The 7,380-nt window shown below is 45.3% G+C and overlaps 1 pseudogene; it reads left to right on the top strand.

The window, feature by feature from the left end:
- Window positions 1-6,575: 6,575 nt before the first annotated feature.
- On the top strand, window positions 6,576-6,695 carry LOC136656274 (5S ribosomal RNA; annotated as a pseudogene).
- The last annotated feature ends 685 nt before the right edge of the window (window positions 6,696-7,380 follow it).

A 7,380-nucleotide genomic window follows, 5' to 3' on the forward strand; every position in this document is an offset into this window, starting at 1 on the left:
CTGGTGGAATGCGGAAAATCAGTGGGATACGGCAAGCCCGGGCTATAAACTCTACAGGAGGGACAGGGAGGGGCGTGTTGGAGGTGGGGTGGCCATTTATGTTAAGGAAGGGATAGGATCCAGCAAAGTAGAGATTGAAGGAGGGTCAGACTCCACAATAGAATCTCTGTGGGTTAAATTACCAGGCCTGAGGAGCGATGTAATACTGAGGGCGTACTATCATCCTCCAGACCAGAAACCTGCTTAATTACATCACTTCCTGCTTATAACACCACTTCCAGCCCTCAGCAGGTGCCATGAATGCTATTTGGCCCATGACATGAGTTTGACATCTCTGATCTAAAGCTTTTGCTCCAACCTGTACAAACTTGCATCAAACTTTAGCTCGAGCAAGCCAAACCAAGTCCACCAATAATATATGAAGTCTCTCAGATGTTTGGGGATCACTCCGTTTTGACCTGCCAATGATTGTGCTTCTTTCCTTCGCAACTCCGTGTTTCAGCCAAGGAAGGAGGTGTGTGTATAGAAAATAAATATTCTATTTTTGCATCGAGAATATGAATCTCTCTCTTTCTAATGGTACCCAGAAGCTGTTCTTTCTCACTCCTTCACTGGAATGGCAACCACAGCTGAAATGTAGAGTCACATCAGGCACCCATCCAATCATTATCCAGGCCTAATTATGTCCACACATCATAGCGCCGATGACTGATTGACTAGGTTAGCAATAAATTGAAGTAAATGTGATTAAATAAAGAAAACAGAAGTTCTCAACAACTGGGATTTAAATGTGCCTTGAAGATACTCAGATTTAATCTGTGGGTCTGAACAGACCTATTAATTTCAACTGCATTGCTGACCTGATCTCTGAAGTCTTCTAAAAACAGCAAATAGCCTGGAATGTCATGTTCTTTTCACAGGAAAGGACAAGTGTTTTCTACAGGGTATAGGTGAAACCAACACATTACTTTTAGCTCTTAACTGAATCAGGATTTATAGGCAGGTCTGCTGAAATGAGAAGTGGTGGCATTGTTTCTGAGCCTGCCTTCGTTTTCATGACATCTTGTGTTAAAATCACGTCGTGAGATTTAAACCAATTGAGCTAAGGGGGAAAAAGGTGATAAAAATAAATTTGTGAAGGAAAATTGATCATTGTTTGAGACTGTGATTCTATGCATGCTACCCAAAAGTTCTATTGAACTAAGTAGGAGATTTTTTTTCTGAGTAGACATGCATAAGGTTGCACTGTTAATGTATTAAATCTGCAACTTGCAACATTTCTATCCTGTGATACATTCATGTGCACTATGTTTCATGGCTGCCCTCCCCTTCCCTGCCCCTCACGGGCTGGGAGGGGGAACTCACCTGCTCTGGTGGGCATCCTCTGCTGTGCCAGCACATTCACGACAGTCTCAGCCTTCGTGCTATGGCGCCCAGCCTCCGCAGCATTGCAAAAGTGCTTTATAGTGCTTTTGCAATGCACAGAATCTTGGCACACTAGCAGAGCGCATGCTATCCCAGCATGCCAGTTTGGTAGGGTCGGGCCCCTATTTCTTACAGCATCCTAGAGTTTTGCACAGTTGATATCTCCTAATAGATAACATGCTGCAAGAAATAAATACAGGCTCCAGGAAAGCCATAGACAGAGTTCTTTTCCAATCTTACCCAGAGATACAAGGGCCTGAATCTAGATCCTCCAAATTTGAAGCAGGTGCTATACAACTAAGGTACAGAGCAGTGTTTCTCAACAAGTGGTATGGGTACCACCAATGGTATTTGAAGTGGTGTCTGGAGGTTTGCGCAGGACCCCTGGACACCTGCTGTCTGGCAATGAGACCAGCAATGAAATGGGACAGACAGTGGAAGGAGGATCAGCTCAGCAGGCAGAGAAAGAGAAATAACCCCTGCTAATTGGGTAAGAGGCACTTTTTCAAGTGGGTGCTCCTTTTTTTTAGCAGGGGGAGAATAACTGGCCCACCTCACCCCAGCTCTGTCTGTTCTAGTGGCTGTCTGCTGGTATTCTTTTGCATCTTGTTAGATTGTGAGCCCTTTTGGGACAGGGAGCCATTTAGTTATTTGATTTTTCTCTGTAAACCGCTTTGTGAACTTTTTAGTTGAAAAGCGGTATATAAATACTGTTAATAAATAATAATAATAATAATAATAATAATAATAATAATAATAATAATAATAATAATAATAATAATAATAATAATAGTAGCATAATAAAATAGCATAATAATAGCATAATAAAAGCATGCTTTTGGGACACTCAAAAAAGGCCTCCCATCCACCCCGAGTCTCTTGCTGGTTTTTAAGACATTGCATCTGGCTTCTCAACCCAGAAGTAACTGGTAATGACATCATCACCAGTTGCTTCCAGTGGTAATTCCAAAATGTGAACCATGCAAAGTGGGGGACAAACTATGAGAAACATTCATACAGAGCCAACTCCTGGGAGGAATGCAATGATTCATGGTGCCTCTCATGGGGTTAGGTCTGGCCCAACACCTCCTGCTGCCTGAGGCAATGTCGCAAATGGTGTCTCCCTTTCCTGATGATGCGCCAGGCTCTGACACTCCAGCCCACCACTCCTCTCTCCTCCACACTTTTGCTTTGTCCTCCTTCTTTTCCAATCCAGTGAGGAGGAGGATCAGTGGAGATGAGCAGATGGATGTAAGTGCACGCCACATGCCAGTCTGCTACCTGAGGCAACCACTTCAGTGGCCTCATGGATGGGCCAACTCTGCAAGAAGCCCCTGTCAGAGGGAAGGTGGCTGCCCAATCCTGACAGCCCTTGCTGTATTCCAGTGGGGCCAATATGGCCCCCACTGCATCCAGCACAAGAATAGAGGCTTCTGGGAGTCTCCTTGGGATAAGGGGACTTTCATCCAATCTGCCCTGGGCTTTCAGGCCTGCGTAGGAGGATTAGATGTGTGGCCAACATCCCTGCCCCATCCTGGGCCTGAAAGCCCAACATTAGGCAGCCCAGATTTGTGCCAGTGATATTACTCGTGCAGATCAAGATAATCCCATAGAGGCTGCTGGCTTTACCTTCGGTAAGGTGATGAACCTCCCTGCCATCCCCCAACCCATTCCACCCTTCCCTGCCGCCCTGCTAAAAACCCTGCAAGATTGACTTTTATTCTTAGATTATACAGGGAAGCACTGTTGTGTTGGCAACCTTCAGTCTCGAAAGACTCTGGTATCGCGCTCTGAATGGTGGTTCTGGAACAGCGTCTAGTGTGGCTGAAAAGGCCAATTTGGGAGTGACAATCCCTTCCACACCGGGAGCAAGTGCAGTCTGTCCCTGGTCTGTCTCCCTGGCTATGGGCCTTCCTTCTTTGCCTCTTAGCCTCAGACTGTTAGCCAAGTGTCTCTTCAAACTGGGAAAGGCCATGCTGCACAGCCTGCCTCCAAGCGGGCCGCTCAGAGGCCAGGGTTTCTCACCTGTTGAGGTCCACTCCTAAGGCCTTCAGATCCCTCTTGCAGATGTCCTTGTATCGCAGCTGTGATCTACCTGTAAGGCGCTTTCCTTGCACGAGTTCTCCATAGAGGAGATCCTTTGGAATCCGGCCACCATCCATTCTCACGACATGACCGAGTCAACGCAAGCGTCTCTGTTTCAGCAGTGCATACATGCTAGGGATTCCAGCACATCCCAGGACTGTGTTGTTTGGAACTTTGTCCTGCCAAGTGATGCCGAGGATGCATCGGAGGCAGCGCATGTGGAAAGCGTTCAGTTTCCTCTCCTGTTGTGAGCGAAGAGTTAACAATGCTTAATAATCCACAAGAAAAAAACTCATTCTCCATGAAAAACAAATAGAAGGCACAGAAGGAAGGGAGAAGACAGAAATGAACTGTAAAAATGCAGGTAGATAGATTTTCAAAGCAAAAATCTTGCCCTCATTTATATTATTATTATTTTATTACAGGTATTCAGTATCCAGCATCTTCATTAACCTCTTTCCACCAAGTAGGAAACATTCACAGTACTTCAAAAATAAGTGTAATTGAAGCACTTCATTAATCACAGTCACTTAACATGCTTAAGTTCAATACACTGTACATAACCTTTGCAAGGCAGCCAGCACAATAGCCTTTTTAAGACTACATTTATACATCTCAACAAATTTGGCTGAGGAATGTAAGGTGGCAGAGAGAGTATTTGCTCAATACCATGGATATAATTTATTTCATACTTATAATGGTGATTGGAAGAGATGGGTGCTTTTAACCTGGATTGTTTATTCAGCAGAAGTTTGCAAAATCATACATTCTGCTTAATAGACATGCCTGTCACTATCAAGAAGAGAGACATTTTATGTTCATTTGCATTTCGGCGAAACAATAAAAGAACTTCCTGACAGGTTTCCAATGTTTCCAGGTTTACACCAGGCTTCCAACACTCATCATAGATCATATAGATGATTGAAGAAGCTCTCATAGGAAGAATGTTTCACTTTACAAGGAAATAATCCCATAGGGCAGTGGTTCTGAAACTGTGCTGTGGTGCCCCAGCATGTTAAAATGCACTCACAGCCGCCATGTGGCCTCTTCTTCCCAGCCCGCCAGACTGAGATTCCACAAAATCTCATGCAATTCCATGAAATCTTAGGCAATTGCTTGAGATTTTGTGCAATCTCAGCCCAGTAAGCCAGGATGAAGAGACCGTGTGTCACCCCAGTGAATGTGAAGGGTGCTGTGGTCAGGGTGGGTCTAGGAACCACTGCCATAGGGCACAATCCATTTTGATTTTCTCTTTTGTAAATGCTATTGAATGGTCTTCGTACTGGTTTTTTTCTTGGAAAGGGTAAACGAAACAGGTGTGAATACTCTCCTGCAGGAGTGGGACTCACCCAGGAGGTGATGTGAGGGGGTCACTTGAGGTGGAAGCACAGAGGAGCATCAAGTGCATAATCTCTGGCATCACCCCATTTGCATGTTTGTCTGTCCGCTCTCTGAGTGTTGGGAGAGTTAGAACAGACAAAAGAAAATATTTCTTTACTCAGTGTGTGGTTGGTCTGTGGAACTCCTTGCCACAGGATGTGGTGATGATGTCTAGCCTGGACGCCTTTAAAAGGGGATTGGACAAGTTTCTGGAGGAAAAATCCATTACGGGGTACAAGCCATGATGTGTATGCGCAACCTCCTGATTTTAGAAATGGGTTATGTCAGAATGCCAGATGCAAGGGAGGGCACCAGGATGAGGTCTCTTGTTATCTGGTGTACTCCCTGGGGCATTTGGTGGGCCGCTGTGAGATACAGGAAGCTAGACTAGATGGGCCTATGGCCTGATCCAGTGGGGCTATTCTTATGTTCTTATGTACTTTCTCCTCTCACTCCTTAAATTTATAATGGAAGATCAGGGGAACAGAGTGGAAGACAGTAACGTGGGCTAGAGCAAAAAAGGAGCAAGTGGAACGAGTTTTTGGAAGGGTGATGGACCATATTATCAGTTATTTTATTGTCTTGTTTTTGGTTGGAGTATAGGAACGTAATGTTGAAAGATCTTACAGAGATAGCAGAGGCTTATCTAGGCATGTGCAAATAGGGCATGTGCCCTGGGTGCCTCTTGAAGGGGTGCCACATGAAGTAAATAGAAGGAGCATGGGTGGCCAGATTGTGGGTCAATCCTGTCTCCTCATGTTTTGGCAGCCCTGCAGTCTGGTTCTTCCCCCCATTCCTTCTTTGGAGGCTCTCATTTAGACTCCAAAAGGGAGGGAATGGAAGCAGCTGGATCGCCGCTGGAAGTGGGACCAAGAAGTGACATCACAACATTATGGCATCACAAGTGTCGGGCTATGCAGTTGATATGTATCACACTCACACACACACACACACACACACACACACACACACACACACACACACACACACACACAGGTTTATTTACAGAAGGAAATTGACAGGTGAGACATTGGCTTGAAAATGTCCTGCAGCTGCCCTAGATTTCGTCAATGAAGGGCATGCCATTTGTAATTCCCAGGGAGAACTTTCTGCACATGCATTGCATATTATTATAAGAAATTTATGCTAATGTTGTCAGTTTGTATTCTGAAATGAGGCATTATTTTATAATATACTTTTCTATTAGAATTTGCAGGTGAAATAAACCTGTCCTTCTCACAGCCTTACCAGATAATGACATGTTACATAATGTCCTTCAGATTCATTTCTGGCTATTGAAAAAAGAAACAGTGGTAAGTTTCTCTAAAACCTATGTTGATTGTTTTTCTTTAATGGCATGGTGACTGTAAAACAAAATGTGTGTCAAGCAATTAAGTATTACAGTAAGAAGTTAAGGTAAGTGCATTGTTGGCAGATAGTATAAGGGCCTAATTCTTTCCTTCCCCCCTGCCAATGCAGCCATGCCAAAAAGGTACATACTATATCCGGGGGGTGGGGTGGATAGAGATGTTTCATTAGCTGGCACAAGTCAAAAGAGAAGAAAGGGATAGGCAGCCATGAACTGCAGGAGATAGAATCCAGCATGTGACATTGTCACTCATTCTATCCCCTCCTGTTGCTTCCCTGTCCCCCATTCCTCTCCTTCTCTACCCAGATGTCCTTCTGCCAGTAGCAACTGTTACCCTGCACATGCCTGATCTCGTCTGATCTCGGAAGCTAAGCAAGGTCAGGCCTGGTTAGTACTTGGATGGGAGACCGCCTGGGAATACCGGGTGCTGTAGGCTTATACCATAGTCTTTCGAGACTGAAGGTTGCCAACCAGTAGGCTCAACACAGACACCAATGGTGTCTCAGTTGTCTCAATCACAGACAATGGTGATACAGCCAAAAAAGCATGTATCACCATTACCAGGGCTCAGCTTATTTGCAGACACAACCCCGCCAGCAGTAGGCAATTTGGAGATTTCGCCCAATTGGGCTCCTCACATAGTGGGGCCCCACACTGCCTTTCCATCCACCGCTGCTTCCAAGTGACCTGAAAATGGGTCACTTCAAGAGCAGCTCCTGCCCACCACTTTTTCCAGTTGGCCCAAAATTGGTTCCATGCAGGCGGTAGCATGCATGCCTTGCTCTTTTCCCACCCTCGCAGCTCCAGGAAGCATCCTCTTCCCTGTCTTGCTCCGGAGCAGGATGCTGTGGACGGAGCAGAAATGCGCGAGAGTCAGGGAGCACTGCGGGCTGGGCACACACTCCCTCCTCTCTCCGGCTGACTTCCCAGGTACCGATTCTGCGTAACCACTAAAGGTACAGGAGTCCTATTCACTTGCAAAGAAGTAACGGATTTTTTTTTTCTTGGTCTGGCTCAATTCAAGCAAAGAACTAAAAAAATTAATAGAGAGGACCCTGCAAAATTAGCGGGAGGCCCAGAAAAAGTGTTTGCAATTGGGCCCCACAACTTCTAAAGCTGGC

Source organism: Tiliqua scincoides, chromosome 6, assembly GCF_035046505.1.
Source record: "Tiliqua scincoides isolate rTilSci1 chromosome 6, rTilSci1.hap2, whole genome shotgun sequence".
Classification (NCBI taxonomy): Eukaryota; Metazoa; Chordata; class Lepidosauria; order Squamata; family Scincidae; genus Tiliqua; species Tiliqua scincoides.